The 22778-nt window shown below is 42.5% G+C and overlaps 27 non-coding genes across 27 annotated transcripts; all 27 read right to left on the reverse strand.

Moving 5' to 3' along the window:
* Positions 1 to 426: 426 nt before the first annotated feature.
* LOC134589724 (U1 spliceosomal RNA) lies at positions 427 to 593 on the reverse strand. The gene has a single exon (XR_010086756.1). It is a non-coding gene; the product is annotated as a U1 spliceosomal RNA (small nuclear RNA).
* A 471-nt stretch (positions 594 to 1064) lies between these two features.
* LOC134593220 (U4 spliceosomal RNA) lies at positions 1065 to 1205 on the reverse strand. Its single transcript, XR_010089732.1, has one exon. It is a non-coding gene; the product is annotated as a U4 spliceosomal RNA (small nuclear RNA).
* Positions 1206 to 2103: 898 nt separating this feature from the next.
* LOC134590761 (U1 spliceosomal RNA) lies at positions 2104 to 2270 on the reverse strand. Its single transcript, XR_010087637.1, has one exon. It is a non-coding gene; the product is annotated as a U1 spliceosomal RNA (small nuclear RNA).
* Positions 2271 to 2741: 471 nt separating this feature from the next.
* On the reverse strand, positions 2742 to 2882 carry LOC134593807 (U4 spliceosomal RNA). Its single transcript, XR_010090236.1, has one exon. It is a non-coding gene; the product is annotated as a U4 spliceosomal RNA (small nuclear RNA).
* An 898-nt stretch (positions 2883 to 3780) lies between these two features.
* On the reverse strand, positions 3781 to 3947 carry LOC134591461 (U1 spliceosomal RNA). Its single transcript, XR_010088237.1, has one exon. It is a non-coding gene; the product is annotated as a U1 spliceosomal RNA (small nuclear RNA).
* Positions 3948 to 4417: 470 nt separating this feature from the next.
* On the reverse strand, positions 4418 to 4558 carry LOC134591880 (U4 spliceosomal RNA). The gene has a single exon (XR_010088584.1). It is a non-coding gene; the product is annotated as a U4 spliceosomal RNA (small nuclear RNA).
* A 907-nt stretch (positions 4559 to 5465) lies between these two features.
* LOC134591170 (U1 spliceosomal RNA) lies at positions 5466 to 5632 on the reverse strand. Its single transcript, XR_010087987.1, has one exon. It is a non-coding gene; the product is annotated as a U1 spliceosomal RNA (small nuclear RNA).
* A 472-nt stretch (positions 5633 to 6104) lies between these two features.
* On the reverse strand, positions 6105 to 6245 carry LOC134592124 (U4 spliceosomal RNA). Its single transcript, XR_010088796.1, has one exon. It is a non-coding gene; the product is annotated as a U4 spliceosomal RNA (small nuclear RNA).
* An 899-nt stretch (positions 6246 to 7144) lies between these two features.
* LOC134589726 (U1 spliceosomal RNA) lies at positions 7145 to 7311 on the reverse strand. The gene has a single exon (XR_010086757.1). It is a non-coding gene; the product is annotated as a U1 spliceosomal RNA (small nuclear RNA).
* Positions 7312 to 7782: 471 nt separating this feature from the next.
* Positions 7783 to 7923, reverse strand: LOC134593221 (U4 spliceosomal RNA). The gene has a single exon (XR_010089733.1). It is a non-coding gene; the product is annotated as a U4 spliceosomal RNA (small nuclear RNA).
* An 898-nt stretch (positions 7924 to 8821) lies between these two features.
* LOC134590762 (U1 spliceosomal RNA) lies at positions 8822 to 8988 on the reverse strand. The gene has a single exon (XR_010087638.1). It is a non-coding gene; the product is annotated as a U1 spliceosomal RNA (small nuclear RNA).
* Positions 8989 to 9459: 471 nt separating this feature from the next.
* On the reverse strand, positions 9460 to 9600 carry LOC134592126 (U4 spliceosomal RNA). Its single transcript, XR_010088797.1, has one exon. It is a non-coding gene; the product is annotated as a U4 spliceosomal RNA (small nuclear RNA).
* An 899-nt stretch (positions 9601 to 10499) lies between these two features.
* Positions 10500 to 10666, reverse strand: LOC134589727 (U1 spliceosomal RNA). Its single transcript, XR_010086758.1, has one exon. It is a non-coding gene; the product is annotated as a U1 spliceosomal RNA (small nuclear RNA).
* Positions 10667 to 11137: 471 nt separating this feature from the next.
* Positions 11138 to 11278, reverse strand: LOC134593222 (U4 spliceosomal RNA). The gene has a single exon (XR_010089734.1). It is a non-coding gene; the product is annotated as a U4 spliceosomal RNA (small nuclear RNA).
* Positions 11279 to 12176: 898 nt separating this feature from the next.
* LOC134589728 (U1 spliceosomal RNA) lies at positions 12177 to 12343 on the reverse strand. The gene has a single exon (XR_010086759.1). It is a non-coding gene; the product is annotated as a U1 spliceosomal RNA (small nuclear RNA).
* A 470-nt stretch (positions 12344 to 12813) lies between these two features.
* Positions 12814 to 12954, reverse strand: LOC134593808 (U4 spliceosomal RNA). Its single transcript, XR_010090237.1, has one exon. It is a non-coding gene; the product is annotated as a U4 spliceosomal RNA (small nuclear RNA).
* Positions 12955 to 13852: 898 nt separating this feature from the next.
* LOC134591462 (U1 spliceosomal RNA) lies at positions 13853 to 14019 on the reverse strand. Its single transcript, XR_010088238.1, has one exon. It is a non-coding gene; the product is annotated as a U1 spliceosomal RNA (small nuclear RNA).
* A 470-nt stretch (positions 14020 to 14489) lies between these two features.
* LOC134591881 (U4 spliceosomal RNA) lies at positions 14490 to 14630 on the reverse strand. Its single transcript, XR_010088585.1, has one exon. It is a non-coding gene; the product is annotated as a U4 spliceosomal RNA (small nuclear RNA).
* Positions 14631 to 15537: 907 nt separating this feature from the next.
* Positions 15538 to 15704, reverse strand: LOC134591171 (U1 spliceosomal RNA). The gene has a single exon (XR_010087988.1). It is a non-coding gene; the product is annotated as a U1 spliceosomal RNA (small nuclear RNA).
* Positions 15705 to 16176: 472 nt separating this feature from the next.
* On the reverse strand, positions 16177 to 16317 carry LOC134592127 (U4 spliceosomal RNA). The gene has a single exon (XR_010088798.1). It is a non-coding gene; the product is annotated as a U4 spliceosomal RNA (small nuclear RNA).
* Positions 16318 to 17216: 899 nt separating this feature from the next.
* LOC134589729 (U1 spliceosomal RNA) lies at positions 17217 to 17383 on the reverse strand. The gene has a single exon (XR_010086760.1). It is a non-coding gene; the product is annotated as a U1 spliceosomal RNA (small nuclear RNA).
* Positions 17384 to 17854: 471 nt separating this feature from the next.
* On the reverse strand, positions 17855 to 17995 carry LOC134593223 (U4 spliceosomal RNA). The gene has a single exon (XR_010089735.1). It is a non-coding gene; the product is annotated as a U4 spliceosomal RNA (small nuclear RNA).
* Positions 17996 to 18892: 897 nt separating this feature from the next.
* Positions 18893 to 19059, reverse strand: LOC134589730 (U1 spliceosomal RNA). Its single transcript, XR_010086761.1, has one exon. It is a non-coding gene; the product is annotated as a U1 spliceosomal RNA (small nuclear RNA).
* A 471-nt stretch (positions 19060 to 19530) lies between these two features.
* LOC134593224 (U4 spliceosomal RNA) lies at positions 19531 to 19671 on the reverse strand. The gene has a single exon (XR_010089736.1). It is a non-coding gene; the product is annotated as a U4 spliceosomal RNA (small nuclear RNA).
* Positions 19672 to 20569: 898 nt separating this feature from the next.
* Positions 20570 to 20736, reverse strand: LOC134590764 (U1 spliceosomal RNA). Its single transcript, XR_010087639.1, has one exon. It is a non-coding gene; the product is annotated as a U1 spliceosomal RNA (small nuclear RNA).
* A 471-nt stretch (positions 20737 to 21207) lies between these two features.
* On the reverse strand, positions 21208 to 21348 carry LOC134593810 (U4 spliceosomal RNA). Its single transcript, XR_010090238.1, has one exon. It is a non-coding gene; the product is annotated as a U4 spliceosomal RNA (small nuclear RNA).
* An 898-nt stretch (positions 21349 to 22246) lies between these two features.
* On the reverse strand, positions 22247 to 22413 carry LOC134591463 (U1 spliceosomal RNA). Its single transcript, XR_010088239.1, has one exon. It is a non-coding gene; the product is annotated as a U1 spliceosomal RNA (small nuclear RNA).
* Positions 22414 to 22778: the final 365 nt, after the last annotated feature.

Below are 22778 nucleotides of genomic sequence, written 5' to 3' on the forward strand. Positions count from 1 at the left end.
AGTAAGTGCTAGCGACCACCCAGCTATTCCTAAGGTTTGGTCTGATTGTCTCAAGCGGCAATTCACTGCCTTGATCCAGAAAATCTTTTTTTCCCAGAAATTCAATCAAACGTTACGTTCTGTTGGAAGACGTAATATAGGTCTCCAATTCTTTATTTCTTCCATTGCATTGAAGCATACAATAAATCAAAAGAAGTCAGGATAAAAAAATGATGAAAAAAAAGCTGAAAAGTTAAAATAAAAGTGAAATTCTGGCTTAAAACTGGTCTCCAGAAAACATAGATAATAAAAATGATCAAGCCTAGGAAATGATTGTCGCTGCCTGCTTGATGTGGAAAGTAAGAACCAAAGAAGACGGGTGCCGTGGCTGAAATTATCCTTCGTCAGAATTGGTGAAGTTCTCTATTTTTGTCAAACAAGCAAACACAGGGGAAAGCGCGAACGCAGTCCCCCACTACCATAAATTATGCAGTCGAGTTTCCCACATTTGAGGAAATCGCAGAGGTCAACTGGTACGGAGTGCAATGAACCAGCCTCACTCTGGGAGAGCCACCTTAGGGATCATGGCTATTGCTCCCCTGCCAGGTAAGTATGACATGACGGGTACATTCAAAGGCACGCCCGCTGGGAAGCCTTTCCTTTAGGCTGTGGTGAAATAATAAAGCAAGTTAAAAAAAAAAAAAAGCAAATAAATAATCCAAATGATAGAAGGCTACAAAAGATTACCAAACCTCGTGGCTGATCGTTGTTTTCCTTAGCTACCAGTAATTTTAGTGCCTTCAGGTGGTTAGGTGTGAATAATTGAGCTGGATTCAGGGTGCGAAGGAGCAATTTGCATGAAGGCAAATGCTAGGCCAATGAGCCGAAGGATGGGAATTCGTAGCATGTAGTGAGAATAGTGTACTGCCGGAAACAAGTGAATTCAGTGGGAGAGAAAGGTAAAAGGGAAATGCTAAGAAGCCAGCGGAAGGAATGGTGCAACAGAGCTCAGGAAGAAACGGGAGTCACGTAAGACACGCCCTAGACATGGGGCGCCATAAACTTTTATTAAACCAATCTTTCAGTCTCCTTAGAGCCTGTCAAAAATTGCCAATGCTGACTGTATTTCAAGTCATCATGGCAGGGTATTGGGTAAAGTTTTCAATTAGCAATAATCACGCCTCGGATTGACCTCATGGGCTACGATACTGCCACTGCGCAAAGCTAACTGTTCAAGTGGGCCAGCTTTTAAGAGCTACCACGTAAGGACACTTTAAGACAGCGGTGAGAAAAAGTTCATGACCATAAGCCATTGCAAAGGATTATGGGAGGCAATATTCTAATTAGGCCCGCTTCCTCCTACAGGGAAGCTTAAACCCCAACAAATTCCTCGGTCTTCTTATATGGCATCTTGGAATGGTTCCAAACCTATAACAGAGAGTGAGGGCAACCATATCTTGCAGCAAACCTTGTACAATTTTTTTTCTCTCTTTGGAAACAGTTTTGCCAAGATTCTACTACAGCAGCCATTAGGCAGAGTACACAATCGCTGGTCTACGTTCGTCCCCAAAGTCACACATTTCATGACTCCATCGATAGGAATGACCCTTGCCTAGCACCTGTCTTCTCTTCATCCACACTCAACAGGGCTGAAAGAACATTTGTGGTGGCTATTTCAAAATTCCATGGTGTTCATTAGTAAGTGCTAGCAACCACCCAGCTATTCCTAAGGTTTGGTCTGATTGTCTCAAGCGGAAATTCACTGCCTTGATCCAGAAAATCTTTTTTTCCCAGAAATTCAATCAAACGTTAAGTTCTGTTGGAAGACGTAATATAGGTCTCCAATTCTTTATTTCTTCCATTGCATTGAAGCATACAATAAATCAAAAGAAGTCAGGATAAAAAAATGATGAAAAAAAAGCTGAAAAATTAAAATAAAAAGTGAAATTCTGGCTTAAAACTGGTCTCCAGAAAACATAGATAATAAAAATGATCAAGCCTAGGAAATGATTGTCGCTGCCTGCTTGATGCGGAAAGTAAGAGCCAAAGAAGACGGGTGCCGTGGCTGAAATTATCCTTCGTCAGAATTGGTGAAGTTCTCTATTTTTGTCAAACAAGCAAACACAGGGGAAAGCGCGAACGCAGTCCCCCACTACCATAAATTATGCAGTCGAGTTTCCCACATTTGAGGAAATCGCAGAGGTCAATTGGTACGGAGTGCAATGAACCAGCCTCACTCTGGGAGAGCCACCTTAGGGATCATGGCTATTGCTCCCCTGCCAGGTAAGTATGACATGACGGGTACATTCAAAGGCACGACCGCTGGGAAGCCTTTCCTTTAGGCTGTGGTGAAATAATAAAGCAAGTAAAAAAAAAAAAAAAGCAAATAAATAATCCAAATGATAGAAGGCTACAAAAGATTACCAAACCTCGTGGCTGATCGTTGTTTTCCTTAGCTACCAGTAATTTTAGTGCCTTCAGGTGGTTAGGTGTGAATAATTGAGCTGGATTCAGGGTGCGAAGGAGCAATTTGCATAAAGGCAAATGCTAGGCCAATGAGCCGAAGGATGGGAATTCGTAGCATGTAGTGAGAATAGTGTACTGCCGGAAACAAGTGAATTCAGTGGGAGAGAAAGGTAAAAGGGAAATGCTAAGAAGCCAGCGGAAGGAATGGTGCAACAGAGCTCAGGAAGAAACGGGAGTCACGTAAGACACGCCCTAGACATGGGGCGCCATAAACTTTTATTAAACCAATCTTTCAGTCTCCTTAGAGCCTGTCAAAAATTGCCAATGCTGACTGTATTTCAAGTCATCATGGCAGGGTATTGGGTAAAGTTTTCAAATAGCAATAATCACGCCTCGGATTGACCTCATGGGCTACGATACTGCTACTGCGCAAAGATAACTGTTCAAGTTGGCCAGCTTTTAAGAGCTACCACGTAAGGACACTTTAAGACAGCGGTGAGAAAAAGTTCATGACCATAAGCCATTGCAAAGGATTATGGGAGGCAATATTCTAATTAGGCCCGCTTCCTCCTACAGGGAAGCTTAAACCCCAACAAATTCCTCGGTCTTCTTATATGGCATCTTGGAATGGTTCCAAACCTATAACAGAGAGTGAGGGCAACCATATCTTGCAGCAAACCTTGTACAATTTTTTTTCTCTCTTTGGAAACAGTTTTGCCAAGATTCTACTACAGCAGCCATTAGGCAGAGTACACAATCGCTGGTCTACGTTCGTCCCCAAAGTCACACATTTCATGACTCCATCGATAGGAATGACCCTTGCCTAGCACCTGTCTTCTCTTCATCCACACTCAACAGGGCTGAAAGAACATTTGTGGTGGCTATTTCAAAATTCCATGGTGTTCATTAGTAAGTGCTAGCAACCACCCAGCTATTCCTAAGGTTTGGTCTGATTGTCTCAAGCGGAAATTCACTGCCTTGATCCAGAAAATCTTTTTTTCCCAGAAATTCAATCAAACGTTAAGTTCTGTTGGAAGACGTAATATAGGTCTCCAATTCTTTATTTCTTCCATTGCATTGAAGCATACAATAAATCAAAAGAAGTCAGGATAAAAAAATGATGAAAAAAAAGCTGAAAAGTTAAAATAAAAAGTGAAATTCTGGCTTAAAACTGGTCTCCAGAAAACATAGATAATAAAAATGATCAAGCCTAGGAAATGATTGTCGCTGCCTGCTTGATGCGGAAAGTAAGAGCCAAAGAAGACGGGTGCCGTGGTTGAAATTATCCTTCGTCAGAATTGGTGAAGTTCTCTATTTTTGTCAAACAAGCAAACACAGGGGAAAGCGCGAACTCAGTCCCCCACTACGATAAATTATGCAGTCGAGTTTCCCACATTTGAGGAAATCGCAGAGATCAACTGGTACGGAGTGCAATGAACCAGCCTCACTCTGGGAGAGCCACCTTAGGGATCATGGCTATTGCTCCCCTGCCAGGTAAGTATGACATGACGGGTACATTCAAAGGCACGCCTGCTGGGAAGCCTTTCCTTTAGGCTGTGGTGAAATAATAAAGCAAGTTAAAAAAAAAAAAAGCAAATAAATAATCCAAATGATAGAAGGCTACAAAAGATTACCAAACCTCGTGGCTGATCGTTGTTTTCCTTAGCTACCAGTAATTTTAGTGCCTTCAGGTGGTTAGGTGTGAATAATTGAGCTGGATTCAGGGTGCGAAGGAGCAATTTGCATAAAGGCAAATGCTAGGCCAATGAGCCGAAGGATGGGAATTCGTAGCATGTAGTGAGAATAGTGTGCTGCCGGAAACAAGTGGATTCAGTGGGAGAGAAAGGTAAAAGGGAAATGCTAAGAAGCCAGCGGAAGGAATGGTGCAACAGAGCTCAGGAAGAAACGGGAGTCACATAAGACACGCCCTAGACATGGGGCGCCATAAACTTTTATTAAACCAATCTTTCAGTCTCCTTAGAGCCTGTCAAAAATTGCCAATGCTGACTTTATTTCAAGTCATCATGGCGGGGTATTGGGTAAAGTTTTCAATTAGCAATAATCACGCCTCGGATTGACCTCATGGGCTACGATACTGCCACTGCGCAAAGCTAGCTGTTCAAGTGGGCCAGCTTTTAAGAGCTACCACGTAAGGACACTTTAAGACAGCGGTGAGAAAAAGTTCATGACCATAAGCCATTGCAAAGGATTATGGGAGGCAATATTCTAATTAGGCCCGCTTCCTCCTACAGGGAAGCTTAAACCCCAACAAATTCCTCGGTCTTCTTATATGGCATCTTGGAATGGTTCCAAACCTATAACAGAGAGTGAGGGCAACCATATCTTGCAGCAAACCTTGTACAATTTTTTTTCTCTCTTTGGAAACGGTTTTGCCAAGATTCTACTACAGCAGCCATTAGGCAGAGTACACAATCCGCTGGTCTACGTTCGTCCCCAAAGTCACACATTTCATGACTCCATCGATAGGAATGACCCTTGCCTAGCACCTGTCTTCTATTCATCCACACTCAACAGGGCTGAAAGAACATTTGTGGTGGCTTTTTCAAAATTCCATGGTGTTCATTAGTAAGTGCTAGCGACCACCCAGCTATTCCTAAGGTTTGGTCTGATTGTCTCAAGCGCTCAAGCGGCAATTCACTGCCTTGATCCAGAAAATCTTTTTTTCCCAGAAATTCAATCAAACGTTACGTTCTGTTGGAAGACGTAATATAGGTCTCCAATTCTTTATTTCTTCCATTGCATTGAAGCATACAATAAATCAAAAGAAGTCAGGATAAAAAAATGATGAAAAAAAAGCTGAAAAATTAAAATAAAAAGTGAAATTCTGGCTTAAAACTGGTCTCCAGAAAACATAGATAATAAAAATGATCAAGCCTAGGAAATGATTGTCGCTGCCTGCTTGATGCGGAAAGTAAGAGCCAAAGAAGACGGGTGCCGTGGCTGAAATTATCCTTCGTCAGAATTGGTGAAGTTCTCTATTTTTGTCAAACAAGCAAACACAGGGGAAAGCACGAACGCAGTCCCCCACTACCATAAATTATGCAGTCGAGTTTCCCACATTTGAGGAAATCGCAGAGGTCAATTGGTACGGAGTGCAATGAACCAGCCTCACTCTGGGAGAGCCACCTTAGGGATCATGGCTATTGCTCCCCTGCCAGGTAAGTATGACATGACGGGTACATTCAAAGGCACGACCGCTGGGAAGCCTTTCCTTTAGGCTGTGGTGAAATAATAAAGCAAGTAAAAAAAAAAAAAAAAGCAAATAAATAATCCAAATGATAGAAGGCTACAAAAGATTACCAAACCTCGTGGCTGATCGTTGTTTTCCTTAGCTACCAGTAATTTTAGTGCCTTCAGGTGGTTAGGTGTGAATAATTGAGCTGGATTCAGGGTGCGAAGGAGCAATTTGCATAAAGGCAAATGCTAGGCCAATGAGCCGAAGGATGGGAATTCGTAGCATGTAGTGAGAATAGTGTGCTGCCGGAAACAAGTGAATTCAGTGGGAGAGAAAGGTAAAAGGGAAATGCTAAGAAGCCAGCGGAAGGAATGGTGCAACAGAGCTCAGGAAGAAACGGGAGTCACGTAAGACACGCCCTAGACATGGGGCGCCATAAACTTTTATTAAACCAATCTTTCAGTCTCCTTAGAGCCTGTCAAAAATTGCCAATGCTGACTGTATTTCAAGTCATCATGGCGGGGTATTGGGTAAAGTTTTCAATTAGCAATAATCACGCCTCGGATTGACCTCATGGGCTACGATACTGCCACTGCGCAAAGCTAGCTGTTCAAGTGGGCAAGCTTTTAAGAGCTACCACGTAAGGACACTTTAAGACAGCGGTGAGAAAAAGTTCATGACCATAAGCCATTGCAAAGGATTATGGGAGGCAATATTCTAATTAGGCCCGCTTCCTCCTACAGGGAAGCTTAAACCCCAACAAATTCCTCGGTCTTCTTATATGGCATCTTGGAATGGTTCCAAACCTATAACAGAGAGTGAGGGCAACCATATCTTGCAGCAAACCTTGTACAATTTTTTTTCTCTCTTTGGAAACTGTTTTGCCAAGATTCTACTACAGCAGCCATTAGGCAGAGTACACAATCCGCTGGTCTACGTTCGTCCCCAAAGTCACACATTTCATGACTCCATCGATAGGAATGACCCTTGCCTAGCACCTGTCTTCTCTTCATCCACACTCAACAGGGCTGAAAGAACATTTGTGGTGGCTTTTTCAAAATTCCATGGTGTTCATTAGTAAGTGCTAGCGACCACCCAGCTATTCCTAAGGTTTGGTCTGATTGTCTCAAGCGGCAATTCACTGCCTTGATCCAGAAAATCTTTTTTTCCCAGAAATTCAATCAAACGTTACGTTCTGTTGGAAGACGTAATATAGGTCTCCAATTCTTTATTTCTTCCATTGCATTGAAGCATACAATAAATCAAAAGAAGTCAGGATAAAAAAATGATGAAAAAAAAGCTGAAAAGTTAAAATAAAAAGTGAAATTCTGGCTTAAAACTGGTCTCCAGAAAACATAGATAATAAAAATGATCAAGCCTAGGAAATGATTGTCGCTGCCTGCTTGATGTGGAAAGTAAGAACCAAAGAAGACGGGTGCCGTGGCTGAAATTATCCTTCGTCAGAATTGGTGAAGTTCTCTATTTTTGTCAAACAAGCAAACACAGGGGAAAGCGCGAACGCAGTCCCCCACTACCATAAATTATGCAGTCGAGTTTCCCACATTTGAGGAAATCGCAGAGGTCAACTGGTACGGAGTGCAATGAACCAGCCTCACTCTGGGAGAGCCACCTTAGGGATCATGGCTATTGCTCCCCTGCCAGGTAAGTATGACATGACGGGTACATTCAAAGGCACGCCCGCTGGGAAGCCTTTCCTTTAGGCTGTGGTGAAATAATAAAGCAAGTTAAAAAAAAAAAAAAGCAAATAAATAATCCAAATGATAGAAGGCTACAAAAGATTACCAAACCTCGTGGCTGATCGTTGTTTTCCTTAGCTACCAGTAATTTTAGTGCCTTCAGGTGGTTAGGTGTGAATAATTGAGCTGGATTCAGGGTGCGAAGGAGCAATTTGCATAAAGGCAAATGCTAGGCCAATGAGCCGAAGGATGGGAATTCGTAGCATGTAGTGAGAATAGTGTACTGCCGGAAACAAGTGAATTCAGTGGGAGAGAAAGGTAAAAGGGAAATGCTAAGAAGCCAGCGGAAGGAATGGTGCAACAGAGCTCAGGAAGAAACGGGAGTCACGTAAGACACGCCCTAGACATGGGGCGCCATAAACTTTTATTAAACCAATCTTTCAGTCTCCTTAGAGCCTGTCAAAAATTGCCAATGCTGACTGTATTTCAAGTCATCATGGCAGGGTATTGGGTAAAGTTTTCAATTAGCAATAATCACGCCTCGGATTGACCTCATGGGCTACGATACTGCCACTGCGCAAAGCTAACTGTTCAAGTGGGCCAGCTTTTAAGAGCTACCACGTAAGGACACTTTAAGACAGCGGTGAGAAAAAGTTCATGACCATAAGCCATTGCAAAGGATTATGGGAGGCAATATTCTAATTAGGCCCGCTTCCTCCTACAGGGAAGCTTAAACCCCAACAAATTCCTCGGTCTTCTTATATGGCATCTTGGAATGGTTCCAAACCTATAACAGAGAGTGAGGGCAACCATATCTTGCAGCAAACCTTGTACAATTTTTTTTCTCTCTTTGGAAACAGTTTTGCCAAGATTCTACTACAGCAGCCATTAGGCAGAGTACACAATCGCTGGTCTACGTTCGTCCCCAAAGTCACACATTTCATGACTCCATCGATAGGAATGACCCTTGCCTAGCACCTGTCTTCTCTTCATCCACACTCAACAGGGCTGAAAGAACATTTGTGGTGGCTATTTCAAAATTCCATGGTGTTCATTAGTAAGTGCTAGCAACCACCCAGCTATTCCTAAGGTTTGGTCTGATTGTCTCAAGCGGAAATTCACTGCCTTGATCCAGAAAATCTTTTTTTCCCAGAAATTCAATCAAACGTTAAGTTCTGTTGGAAGACGTAATATAGGTCTCCAATTCTTTATTTCTTCCATTGCATTGAAGCATACAATAAATCAAAAGAAGTCAGGATAAAAAAATGATGAAAAAAAAGCTGAAAAATTAAAATAAAAAGTGAAATTCTGGCTTAAAACTGGTCTCCAGAAAACATAGATAATAAAAATGATCAAGCCTAGGAAATGATTGTCGCTGCTTGCTTGATGCGGAAAGTAAGAGCCAAAGAAGACGGGTGCCGTGGCTGAAATTATCCTTCGTCAGAATTGGTGAAGTTCTCTATTATTGTCAAACAAGCAAACACAGGGGAAAGCGCGAACGCAGTCCCCCACTACCATAAATTATGCAGTCGAGTTTCCCACATTTGAGGAAATCGCAGAGGTCAATTGGTACGGAGTGCAATGAACCAGCCTCACTCTGGGAGAGCCACCTTAGGGATCATGGCTATTGCTCCCCTGCCAGGTAAGTATGACATGACGGGTACATTCAAAGGCACGACCGCTGGGAAGCCTTTCCTTTAGGCTGTGGTGAAATAATAAAGCAAGTAAAAAAAAAAAAAAAGCAAATAAATAATCCAAATGATAGAAGGCTACAAAAGATTACCAAACCTCGTGGCTGATCGTTGTTTTCCTTAGCTACCAGTAATTTTAGTGCCTTCAGGTGGTTAGGTGTGAATAATTGAGCTGGATTCAGGGTGCGAAGGAGCAATTTGCATAAAGGCAAATGCTAGGCCAATGAGCCGAAGGATGGGAATTCGTAGCATGTAGTGAGAATAGTGTGCTGCCGGAAACAAGTGAATTCAGTGGGAGAGAAAGGTAAAAGGGAAATGCTAAGAAGCCAGCGGAAGGAATGGTGCAACAGAGCTCAGGAAGAAACGGGAGTCACGTAAGACACGCCCTAGACATGGGGCGCCATAAACTTTTATTAAACCAATCTTTCAGTCTCCTTAGAGCCTGTCAAAAATTGCCAATGCTGACTGTATTTCAAGTCATCATGGCGGGGTATTGGGTAAAGTTTTCAATTAGCAATAATCACGCCTCGGATTGACCTCATGGGCTACGATACTGCCACTGCGCAAAGCTAGCTGTTCAAGTGGGCAAGCTTTTAAGAGCTACCACGTAAGGAAACTTTAAGACAGCGGTGAGAAAAAGTTCATGACCATAAGCCATTGCAAAGGATTATGGGAGGCAATATTCTAATTAGGCCCGCTTCCTCCTACAGGGAAGCTTAAACCCCAACAAATTCCTCGGTCTTCTTATATGGCATATTGTAATGGTTCCAAACCTATAACAGAGAGTGAGGGCAACCATATCTTGCAGCAAACCTTGTACAATTTTTTTTCTCTCTTTGGAAACAGTTTTGCCAAGATTCTACTACAGCAGCCATTAGGCAGAGTACACAATCCGCTGGTCTACGTTCGTCCCCAAAGTCACACATTTCATGACTCCATCGATAGGAATGACCCTTGCCTAGCACCTGTCTTCTCTTCATCCACACTCAACAGGGCTGAAAGAACATTTGTGGTGGCTTTTTCAAAATTCCATGGTGTTCATTAGTAAGTGCTAGCGACCACCCAGCTATTCCTAAGGTTTGGTCTGATTGTCTCAAGCGGCAATTCACTGCCTTGATCCAGAAAATCTTTTTTTCCCAGAAATTCAATCAAACGTTACGTTCTGTTGGAAGACGTAATATAGGTCTCCAATTCTTTATTTCTTCCATTGCATTGAAGCATACAATAAATCAAAAGAAGTCAGGATAAAAAAAATGATGAAAAAAAAGCTGAAAAGTTAAAATAAAAGTGAAATTCTGGCTTAAAACTGGTCTCCAGAAAACATAGATAATAAAAATGATCAAGCCTAGGAAATGATTGTCGCTGCCTGCTTGATGTGGAAAGTAAGAACCAAAGAAGACGGGTGCCGTGGCTGAAATTATCCTTCGTCAGAATTGGTGAAGTTCTCTATTTTTGTCAAACAAGCAAACACAGGGGAAAGCGCGAACGCAGTCCCCCACTACCATAAATTATGCAGTCGAGTTTCCCACATTTGAGGAAATCGCAGAGGTCAACTGGTACGGAGTGCAATGAACCAGCCTCACTCTGGGAGAGCCACCTTAGGGATCATGGCTATTGCTCCCCTGCCAGGTAAGTATGACATGACGGGTACATTCAAAGGCACGCCCGCTGGGAAGCCTTTCCTTTAGGCTGTGGTGAAATAATAAAGCAAGTTAAAAAAAAAAAAAAGCAAATAAATAATCCAAATGATAGAAGGCTACAAAAGATTACCAAACCTCGTGGCTGATCGTTGTTTTCCTTAGCTACCAGTAATTTTAGTGCCTTCAGGTGGTTAGGTGTGAATAATTGAGCTGGATTCAGGGTGCGAAGGAGCAATTTGCATGAAGGCAAATGCTAGGCCAATGAGCCGAAGGATGGGAATTCGTAGCATGTAGTGAGAATAGTGTACTGCCGGAAACAAGTGAATTCAGTGGGAGAGAAAGGTAAAAGGGAAATGCTAAGAAGCCAGCGGAAGGAATGGTGCAACAGAGCTCAGGAAGAAACGGGAGTCACGTAAGACACGCCCTAGACATGGGGCGCCATAAACTTTTATTAAACCAATCTTTCAGTCTCCTTAGAGCCTGTCAAAAATTGCCAATGCTGACTGTATTTCAAGTCATCATGGCAGGGTATTGGGTAAAGTTTTCAATTAGCAATAATCACGCCTCGGATTGACCTCATGGGCTACGATACTGCCACTGCGCAAAGCTAACTGTTCAAGTGGGCCAGCTTTTAAGAGCTACCACGTAAGGAAACTTTAAGACAGCGGTGAGAAAAAGTTCATGACCATAAGCCATTGCAAAGGATTATGGGAGGCAATATTCTAATTAGGCCCGCTTCCTCCTACAGGGAAGCTTAAACCCCAACAAATTCCTCGGTCTTCTTATATGGCATCTTGGAATGGTTCCAAACCTATAACAGAGAGTGAGGGCAACCATATCTTGCAGCAAACCTTGTACAATTTTTTTTCTCTCTTTGGAAACAGTTTTGCCAAGATTCTACTACAGCAGCCATTAGGCAGAGTACACAATCGCTGGTCTACGTTCGTCCCCAAAGTCACACATTTCATGACTCCATCGATAGGAATGACCCTTGCCTAGCACCTGTCTTCTCTTCATCCACACTCAACAGGGCTGAAAGAACATTTGTGGTGGCTATTTCAAAATTCCATGGTGTTCATTAGTAAGTGCTAGCAACCACCCAGCTATTCCTAAGGTTTGGTCTGATTGTCTCAAGCGGAAATTCACTGCCTTGATCCAGAAAATCTTTTTTTCCCAGAAATTCAATCAAACGTTAAGTTCTGTTGGAAGACGTAATATAGGTCTCCAATTCTTTATTTCTTCCATTGCATTGAAGCATACAATAAATCAAAAGAAGTCAGGATAAAAAAATGATGAAAAAAAAGCTGAAAAATTAAAATAAAAAGTGAAATTCTGGCTTAAAACTGGTCTCCAGAAAACATAGATAATAAAAATGATCAAGCCTAGGAAATGATTGTCGCTGCCTGCTTGATGCGGAAAGTAAGAGCCAAAGAAGACGGGTGCCGTGGCTGAAATTATCCTTCGTCAGAATTGGTGAAGTTCTCTATTTTTGTCAAACAAGCAAACACAGGGGAAAGCGCGAACGCAGTCCCCCACTACCATAAATTATGCAGTCGAGTTTCCCACATTTGAGGAAATCGCAGAGGTCAACTGGTACGGAGTGCAATGAACCAGCCTCACTCTGGGAGAGCCACCTTAGGGATCATGGCTATTGCTCCCCTGCCAGGTAAGTATGACATGACGGGTACATTCAAAGGCACGACCGCTGGGAAGCCTTTCCTTTAGGCTGTGGTGAAATAATAAAGCAAGTAAAAAAAAAAAAAAGCAAATAAATAATCCAAATGATAGAAGGCTACAAAAGATTACCAAACCTCGTGGCTGATCGTTGTTTTCCTTAGCTACCAGTAATTTTAGTGCCTTCAGGTGGTTAGGTGTGAATAATTGAGCTGGATTCAGGGTGCGAAGGAGCAATTTGCATAAAGGCAAATGCTAGGCCAATGAGCCGAAGGATGGGAATTCGTAGCATGTAGTGAGAATAGTGTACTGCCGGAAACAAGTGAATTCAGTGGGAGAGAAAGGTAAAAGGGAAATGCTAAGAAGCCAGCGGAAGGAATGGTGCAACAGAGCTCAGGAAGAAACGGGAGTCACGTAAGACACGCCCTAGACATGGGGCGCCATAAACTTTTATTAAACCAATCTTTCAGTCTCCTTAGAGCCTGTCAAAAATTGCCAATGCTGACTGTATTTCAAGTCATCATGGCAGGGTATTGGGTAAAGTTTTCAAATAGCAATAATCACGCCTCGGATTGACCTCATGGGCTACGATACTGCTACTGCGCAAAGATAACTGTTCAAGTTGGCCAGCTTTTAAGAGCTACCACGTAAGGACACTTTAAGACAGCGGTGAGAAAAAGTTCATGACCATAAGCCATTGCAAAGGATTATGGGAGGCAATATTCTAATTAGGCCCGCTTCCTCCTACAGGGAAGCTTAAACCCCAACAAATTCCTCGGTCTTCTTATATGGCATCTTGGAATGGTTCCAAACCTATAACAGAGAGTGAGGGCAACCATATCTTGCAGCAAACCTTGTACAATTTTTTTTCTCTCTTTGGAAACAGTTTTGCCAAGATTCTACTACAGCAGCCATTAGGCAGAGTACACAATCGCTGGTCTACGTTCGTCCCCAAAGTCACACATTTCATGACTCCATCGATAGGAATGACCCTTGCCTAGCACCTGTCTTCTCTTCATCCACACTCAACAGGGCTGAAAGAACATTTGTGGTGGCTATTTCAAAATTCCATGGTGTTCATTAGTAAGTGCTAGCAACCACCCAGCTATTCCTAAGGTTTGGTCTGATTGTCTCAAGCGGAAATTCACTGCCTTGATCCAGAAAATCTTTTTTTCCCAGAAATTCAATCAAACGTTAAGTTCTGTTGGAAGACGTAATATAGGTCTCCAATTCTTTATTTCTTCCATTGCATTGAAGCATACAATAAATCAAAAGAAGTCAGGATAAAAAAATGATGAAAAAAAAGCTGAAAAGTTAAAATAAAAAGTGAAATTCTGGCTTAAAACTGGTCTCCAGAAAACATAGATAATAAAAATGATCAAGCCTAGGAAATGATTGTCGCTGCCTGCTTGATGCGGAAAGTAAGAGCCAAAGAAGACGGGTGCCGTGGTTGAAATTATCCTTCGTCAGAATTGGTGAAGTTCTCTATTTTTGTCAAACAAGCAAACACAGGGGAAAGCGCGAACTCAGTCCCCCACTACGATAAATTATGCAGTCGAGTTTCCCACATTTGAGGAAATCGCAGAGATCAACTGGTACGGAGTGCAATGAACCAGCCTCACTCTGGGAGAGCCACCTTAGGGATCATGGCTATTGCTCCCCTGCCAGGTAAGTATGACATGACGGGTACATTCAAAGGCACGCCTGCTGGGAAGCCTTTCCTTTAGGCTGTGGTGAAATAATAAAGCAAGTTAAAAAAAAAAAAAGCAAATAAATAATCCAAATGATAGAAGGCTACAAAAGATTACCAAACCTCGTGGCTGATCGTTGTTTTCCTTAGCTACCAGTAATTTTAGTGCCTTCAGGTGGTTAGGTGTGAATAATTGAGCTGGATTCAGGGTGCGAAGGAGCAATTTGCATAAAGGCAAATGCTAGGCCAATGAGCCGAAGGATGGGAATTCGTAGCATGTAGTGAGAATAGTGTGCTGCCGGAAACAAGTGGATTCAGTGGGAGAGAAAGGTAAAAGGGAAATGCTAAGAAGCCAGCGGAAGGAATGGTGCAACAGAGCTCAGGAAGAAACGGGAGTCACGTAAGACACGCCCTAGACATGGGGCGCCATAAACTTTTATTAAACCAATCTTTCAGTCTCCTTAGAGCCTGTCAAAAATTGCCAATGCTGACTTTATTTCAAGTCATCATGGCGGGGTATTGGGTAAAGTTTTCAATTAGCAATAATCACGCCTCGGATTGACCTCATGGGCTACGATACTGCCACTGCGCAAAGCTAGCTGTTCAAGTGGGCCAGCTTTTAAGAGCTACCACGTAAGGACACTTTAAGACAGCGGTGAGAAAAAGTTCATGACCATAAGCCATTGCAAAGGATTATGGGAGGCAATATTCTAATTAGGCCCGCTTCCTCCTACAGGGAAGCTTAAACCCCAACAAATTCCTCGGTCTTCTTATATGGCATCTTGGAATGGTTCCAAACCTATAACAGAGAGTGAGGGCAACCATATCTTGCAGCAAACCTTGTACAATTTTTTTTCTCTCTTTGGAAACGGTTTTGCCAAGATTCTACTACAGCAGCCATTAGGCAGAGTACACAATCCGCTGGTCTACGTTCGTCCCCAAAGTCACACATTTCATGACTCCATCGATAGGAATGACCCTTGCCTAGCACCTGTCTTCTATTCATCCACACTCAACAGGGCTGAAAGAACATTTGTGGTGGCTTTTTCAAAATTCCATGGTGTTCATTAGTAAGTGCTAGCGACCACCCAGCTATTCCTAAGGTTTGGTCTGATTGTCTCAAGCGCTCAAGCGGCAATTCACTGCCTTGATCCAGAAAATCTTTTTTTCCCAGAAATTCAATCAAACGTTACGTTCTGTTGGAAGACGTAATATAGGTCTCCAATTCTTTATTTCTTCCATTGCATTGAAGCATACAATAAATCAAAAGAAGTCAGGATAAAAAAATGATGAAAAAAAAGCTGAAAAATTAAAATAAAAAGTGAAATTCTGGCTTAAAACTGGTCTCCAGAAAACATAGATAATAAAAATGATCAAGCCTAGGAAATGATTGTCGCTGCCTGCTTGATGCGGAAAGTAAGAGCCAAAGAAGACGGGTGCCGTGGCTGAAATTATCCTTCGTCAGAATTGGTGAAGTTCTCTATTTTTGTCAAACAAGCAAACACAGGGGAAAGCACGAACGCAGTCCCCCACTACCATAAATTATGCAGTCGAGTTTCCCACATTTGAGGAAATCGCAGAGGTCAATTGGTACGGAGTGCAATGAACCAGCCTCACTCTGGGAGAGCCACCTTAGGGATCATGGCTATTGCTCCCCTGCCAGGTAAGTATGACATGACGGGTACATTCAAAGGCACGACCGCTGGGAAGCCTTTCCTTTAGGCTGTGGTGAAATAATAAAGCAAGTAAAAAAAAAAAAAAAAGCAAATAAATAATCCAAATGATAGAAGGCTACAAAAGATTACCAAACCTCGTGGCTGATCGTTGTTTTCCTTAGCTACCAGTAATTTTAGTGCCTTCAGGTGGTTAGGTGTGAATAATTGAGCTGGATTCAGGGTGCGAAGGAGCAATTTGCATAAAGGCAAATGCTAGGCCAATGAGCCGAAGGATGGGAATTCGTAGCATGTAGTGAGAATAGTGTGCTGCCGGAAACAAGTGAATTCAGTGGGAGAGAAAGGTAAAAGGGAAATGCTAAGAAGCCAGCGGAAGGAATGGTGCAACAGAGCTCAGGAAGAAACGGGAGTCACGTAAGACACGCCCTAGACATGGGGCGCCATAAACTTTTATTAAACCAATCTTTCAGTCTCCTTAGAGCCTGTCAAAAATTGCCAATGCTGACTGTATTTCAAGTCATCATGGCGGGGTATTGGGTAAAGTTTTCAATTAGCAATAATCACGCCTCGGATTGACCTCATGGGCTACGATACTGCCACTGCGCAAAGCTAGCTGTTCAAGTGGGCAAGCTTTTAAGAGCTACCACGTAAGGACACTTTAAGACAGCGGTGAGAAAAAGTTCATGACCATAAGCCATTGCAAAGGATTATGGGAGGCAATATTCTAATTAGGCCCGCTTCCTCCTACAGGGAAGCTTAAACCCCAACAAATTCCTCGGTCTTCTTATATGGCATCTTGGAATGGTTCCAAACCTATAACAGAGAGTGAGGGCAACCATATCTTGCAGCAAACCTTGTACAATTTTTTTTCTCTCTTTGGAAACTGTTTTGCCAAGATTCTACTACAGCAGCCATTAGGCAGAGTACACAATCCGCTGGTCTACGTTCGTCCCCAAAGTCACACATTTCATGACTCCATCGATAGGAATGACCCTTGCCTAGCACCTGTCTTCTCTTCATCCACACTCAACAGGGCTGAAAGAACATTTGTGGTGGCTTTTTCAAAATTCCATGGTGTTCATTAGTAAGTGCTAGCGACCACCCAGCTATTCCTAAGGTTTGGTCTGATTGTCTCAAGCGGCAATTCACTGCCTTGATCCAGAAAATCTTTTTTTCCCAGAAATTCAATCAAACGTTACGTTCTGTTGGAAGACGTAATATAGGTCTCCAATTCTTTATTTCTTCCATTGCATTGAAGCATACAATAAATCAAAAGAAGTCAGGATAAAAAAATGATGAAAAAAAAGCTGAAAAGTTAAAATAAAAAGTGAAATTCTGGCTTAAAACTGGTCTCCAGAAAACATAGATAATAAAAATGATCAAGCCTAGGAAATGATTGTCGCTGCCTGCTTGATGTGGAAAGTAAGAACCAAAGAAGACGGGTGCCGTGGCTGAAATTATCCTTCGTCAGAATTGGTGAAGTTCTCTATTTTTGTCAAACAAGCAAACACAGGGGAAAGCGCGAACGCAGTCCCCCACTACCATAAATTATGCAGTCGAGTTTCCCACATTTGAGGAAATCGCAGAGGTCAACTGGTACGGAGTGCAATGAACCAGCCTCACTCTGGGAGAGCCACCTTAGGGATCATGGCTATTGCTCCCCTGCCAGGTAAGTATGACATGACGGGTACATTCAAAGGCACGCCCGCTGGGAAGCCTTTCCTTTAGGCTGTGGTGAAATAATAAAGCAAGTTAAAAAAAAAAAAAAGCAAATAAATAATCCAAATGATAGAAGGCTACAAAAGATTACCAAACCTCGTGGCTGATCGTTGTTTTCCTTAGCTACCAGTAATTTTAGTGCCTTCAGGTGGTTAGGTGTGAATAATTGAGCTGGATTCAGGGTGCGAAGGAGCAATTTGCATAAAGGCAAATGCTAGGCCAATGAGCCGAAGGATGGGAATTCGTAGCATGTAGTGAGAATAGTGTACTGCCGGAAACAAGTGAATTCAGTGGGAGAGAAAGGTAAAAGGGAAATGCTAAGAAGCCAGCGGAAGGAATGGTGCAACAGAGCTCAGGAAGAAACGGGAGTCACGTAAGACACGCCCTAGACATGGGGCGCCATAAACTTTTATTAAACCAATCTTTCAGTCTCCTTAGAGCCTGTCAAAAATTGCCAATGCTGACTGTATTTCAAGTCATCATGGCAGGGTATTGGGTAAAGTTTTCAATTAGCAATAATCACGCCTCGGATTGACCTCATGGGCTACGATACTGCCACTGCGCAAAGCTAACTGTTCAAGTGGGCCAGCTTTTAAGAGCTACCACGTAAGGACACTTTAAGACAGCGGTGAGAAAAAGTTCATGACCATAAGCCATTGCAAAGGATTATGGGAGGCAATATTCTAATTAGGCCCGCTTCCTCCTACAGGGAAGCTTAAACCCCAACAAATTCCTCGGTCTTCTTATATGGCATCTTGGAATGGTTCCAAACCTATAACAGAGAGTGAGGGCAACCATATCTTGCAGCAAACCTTGTACAATTTTTTTTCTCTCTTTGGAAACAGTTTTGCCAAGATTCTACTACAGCAGCCATTAGGCAGAGTACACAATCGCTGGTCTACGTTCGTCCCCAAAGTCACACATTTCATGACTCCATCGATAGGAATGACCCTTGCCTAGCACCTGTCTTCTCTTCATCCACACTCAACAGGGCTGAAAGAACATTTGTGGTGGCTATTTCAAAATTCCATGGTGTTCATTAGTAAGTGCTAGCAACCACCCAGCTATTCCTAAGGTTTGGTCTGATTGTCTCAAGCGGAAATTCACTGCCTTGATCCAGAAAATCTTTTTTTCCCAGAAATTCAATCAAACGTTAAGTTCTGTTGGAAGACGTAATATAGGTCTCCAATTCTTTATTTCTTCCATTGCATTGAAGCATACAATAAATCAAAAGAAGTCAGGATAAAAAAATGATGAAAAAAAAGCTGAAAAGTTAAAATAAAAGTGAAATTCTGGCTTAAAACTGGTCTCCAGAAAACATAGATAATAAAAATGATCAAGCCTAGGAAATGATTGTCGCTGCCTGCTTGATGTGGAAAGTAAGAACCAAAGAAGACGGGTGCCGTGGCTGAAATTATCCTTCGTCAGAATTGGTGAAGTTCTCTATTTTTGTCAAACAAGCAAACACAGGGGAAAGCGCGAACGCAGTCCCCCACTACCATAAATTATGCAGTCGAGTTTCCCACATTTGAGGAAATCGCAGAGGTCAACTGGTACGGAGTGCAATGAACCAGCCTCACTCTGGGAGAGCCACCTTAGGGATCATGGCTATTGCTCCCCTGCCAGGTAAGTATGACATGACGGGTACATTCAAAGGCACGCCCGCTGGGAAGCCTTTCCTTTAGGCTGTGGTGAAATAATAAAGCAAGTTAAAAAAAAAAAAAAGCAAATAAATAATCCAAATGATAGAAGGCTACAAAAGATTACCAAACCTCGTGGCTGATCGTTGTTTTCCTTAGCTACCAGTAATTTTAGTGCCTTCAGGTGGTTAGGTGTGAATAATTGAGCTGGATTCAGGGTGCGAAGGAGCAATTTGCATGAAGGCAAATGCTAGGCCAATGAGCCGAAGGATGGGAATTCGTAGCATGTAGTGAGAATAGTGTACTGCCGGAAACAAGTGAATTCAGTGGGAGAGAAAGGTAAAAGGGAAATGCTAAGAAGCCAGCGGAAGGAATGGTGCAACAGAGCTCAGGAAGAAACGGGAGTCACGTAAGACACGCCCTAGACATGGGGCGCCATAAACTTTTATTAAACCAATCTTTCAGTCTCCTTAGAGCCTGTCAAAAATTGCCAATGCTGACTGTATTTCAAGTCATCATGGCAGGGTATTGGGTAAAGTTTTCAATTAGCAATAATCACGCCTCGGATTGACCTCATGGGCTACGATACTGCCACTGCGCAAAGCTAACTGTTCAAGTGGGCCAGCTTTTAAGAGCTACCACGTAAGGACACTTTAAGACAGCGGTGAGAAAAAGTTCATGACCATAAGCCATTGCAAAGGATTATGGGAGGCAATATTCTAATTAGGCCCGCTTCCTCCTACAGGGAAGCTTAAACCCCAACAAATTCCTCGGTCTTCTTATATGGCATCTTGGAATGGTTCCAAACCTATAACAGAGAGTGAGGGCAACCATATCTTGCAGCAAACCTTGTACAATTTTTTTTCTCTCTTTGGAAACAGTTTTGCCAAGATTCTACTACAGCAGCCATTAGGCAGAGTACACAATCGCTGGTCTACGTTCGTCCCCAAAGTCACACATTTCATGACTCCATCGATAGGAATGACCCTTGCCTAGCACCTGTCTTCTCTTCATCCACACTCAACAGGGCTGAAAGAACATTTGTGGTGGCTATTTCAAAATTCCATGGTGTTCATTAGTAAGTGCTAGCAACCACCCAGCTATTCCTAAGGTTTGGTCTGATTGTCTCAAGCGGAAATTCACTGCCTTGATCCAGAAAATCTTTTTTTCCCAGAAATTCAATCAAACGTTAAGTTCTGTTGGAAGACGTAATATAGGTCTCCAATTCTTTATTTCTTCCATTGCATTGAAGCATACAATAAATCAAAAGAAGTCAGGATAAAAAAATGATGAAAAAAAAGCTGAAAAATTAAAATAAAAAGTGAAATTCTGGCTTAAAACTGGTCTCCAGAAAACATAGATAATAAAAATGATCAAGCCTAGGAAATGATTGTCGCTGCCTGCTTGATGCGGAAAGTAAGAGCCAAAGAAGACGGGTGCCGTGGCTGAAATTATCCTTCGTCAGAATTGGTGAAGTTCTCTATTTTTGTCAAACAAGCAAACACAGGGGAAAGCGCGAACGCAGTCCCCCACTACCATAAATTATGCAGTCGAGTTTCCCACATTTGAGGAAATCGCAGAGGTCAATTGGTACGGAGTGCAATGAACCAGCCTCACTCTGGGAGAGCCACCTTAGGGATCATGGCTATTGCTCCCCTGCCAGGTAAGTATGACATGACGGGTACATTCAAAGGCACGACCGCTGGGAAGCCTTTCCTTTAGGCTGTGGTGAAATAATAAAGCAAGTAAAAAAAAAAAAAAAGCAAATAAATAATCCAAATGATAGAAGGCTACAAAAGATTACCAAACCTCGTGGCTGATCGTTGTTTTCCTTAGCTACCAGTAATTTTAGTGCCTTCAGGTGGTTAGGTGTGAATAATTGAGCTGGATTCAGGGTGCGAAGGAGCAATTTGCATAAAGGCAAATGCTAGGCCAATGAGCCGAAGGATGGGAATTCGTAGCATGTAGTGAGAATAGTGTACTGCCGGAAACAAGTGAATTCAGTGGGAGAGAAAGGTAAAAGGGAAATGCTAAGAAGCCAGCGGAAGGAATGGTGCAACAGAGCTCAGGAAGAAACGGGAGTCACGTAAGACACGCCCTAGACATGGGGCGCCATAAACTTTTATTAAACCAATCTTTCAGTCTCCTTAGAGCCTGTCAAAAATTGCCAATGCTGACTGTATTTCAAGTCATCATGGCAGGGTATTGGGTAAAGTTTTCAAATAGCAATAATCACGCCTCGGATTGACCTCATGGGCTACGATACTGCTACTGCGCAAAGATAACTGTTCAAGTTGGCCAGCTTTTAAGAGCTACCACGTAAGGACACTTTAAGACAGCGGTTAGAAAAAGTTCATGACCATAAGCCATTGCAAAGGATTATGGGAGGCAATATTCTAATTAGGCCCGCTTCCTCCTACAGGGAAGCTTAAACCCCAACAAATTCCTCGGTCTTCTTATATGGCATCTTGGAATGGTTCCAAACCTATAACAGAGAGTGAGGGCAACCATATCTTGCAGCAAACCTTGTACAATTTTTTTTCTCTCTTTGGAAACAGTTTTGCCAAGATTCTACTACAGCAGCCATTAGGCAGAGTACACAATCGCTGGTCTACGTTCGTCCCCAAAGTCACACATTTCATGACTCCATCGATAGGAATGACCCTTGCCTAGCACCTGTCTTCTCTTCATCCACACTCAACAGGGCTGAAAGAACATTTGTGGTGGCTATTTCAAAATTCCATGGTGTTCATTAGTAAGTGCTAGCAACCACCCAGCTATTCCTAAGGTTTGGTCTGATTGTCTCAAGCGGAAATTCACTGCCTTGATCCAGAAAATCTTTTTTTCCCAGAAATTCAATCAAACGTTAAGTTCTGTTGGAAGACGTAATATAGGTCTCCAATTCTTTATTTCTTCCATTGCATTGAAGCATACAATAAATCAAAAGAAGTCAGGATAAAAAAATGATGAAAAAAAAGCTGAAAAGTTAAAATAAAAAGTGAAATTCTGGCTTAAAACTGGTCTCCAGAAAACATAGATAATAAAAATGATCAAGCCTAGGAAATGATTGTCGCTGCCTGCTTGATGCGGAAAGTAAGAGCCAAAGAAGACGGGTGCCGTGGTTGAAATTATCCTTCGTCAGAATTGGTGAAGTTCTCTATTTTTGTCAAACAAGCAAACACAGGGGAAAGCGCGAACTCAGTCCCCCACTACGATAAATTATGCAGTCGAGTTTCCCACATTTGAGGAAATCGCAGAGATCAACTGGTACGGAGTGCAATGAACCAGCCTCACTCTGGGAGAGCCACCTTAGGGATCATGGCTATTGCTCCCCTGCCAGGTAAGTATGACATGACGGGTACATTCAAAGGCACGCCTGCTGGGAAGCCTTTCCTTTAGGCTGTGGTGAAATAATAAAGCAAGTTAAAAAAAAAAAAAGCAAATAAATAATCCAAATGATAGAAGGCTACAAAAGATTACCAAACCTCGTGGCTGATCGTTGTTTTCCTTAGCTACCAGTAATTTTAGTGCCTTCAGGTGGTTAGGTGTGAATAATTGAGCTGGATTCAGGGTGCGAAGGAGCAATTTGCATAAAGGCAAATGCTAGGCCAATGAGCCGAAGGATGGGAATTCGTAGCATGTAGTGAGAATAGTGTGCTGCCGGAAACAAGTGGATTCAGTGGGAGAGAAAGGTAAAAGGGAAATGCTAAGAA

This window comes from Pelobates fuscus, chromosome 2 (assembly GCF_036172605.1).
Source record: "Pelobates fuscus isolate aPelFus1 chromosome 2, aPelFus1.pri, whole genome shotgun sequence".
Classification (NCBI taxonomy): Eukaryota; Metazoa; Chordata; class Amphibia; order Anura; family Pelobatidae; genus Pelobates; species Pelobates fuscus.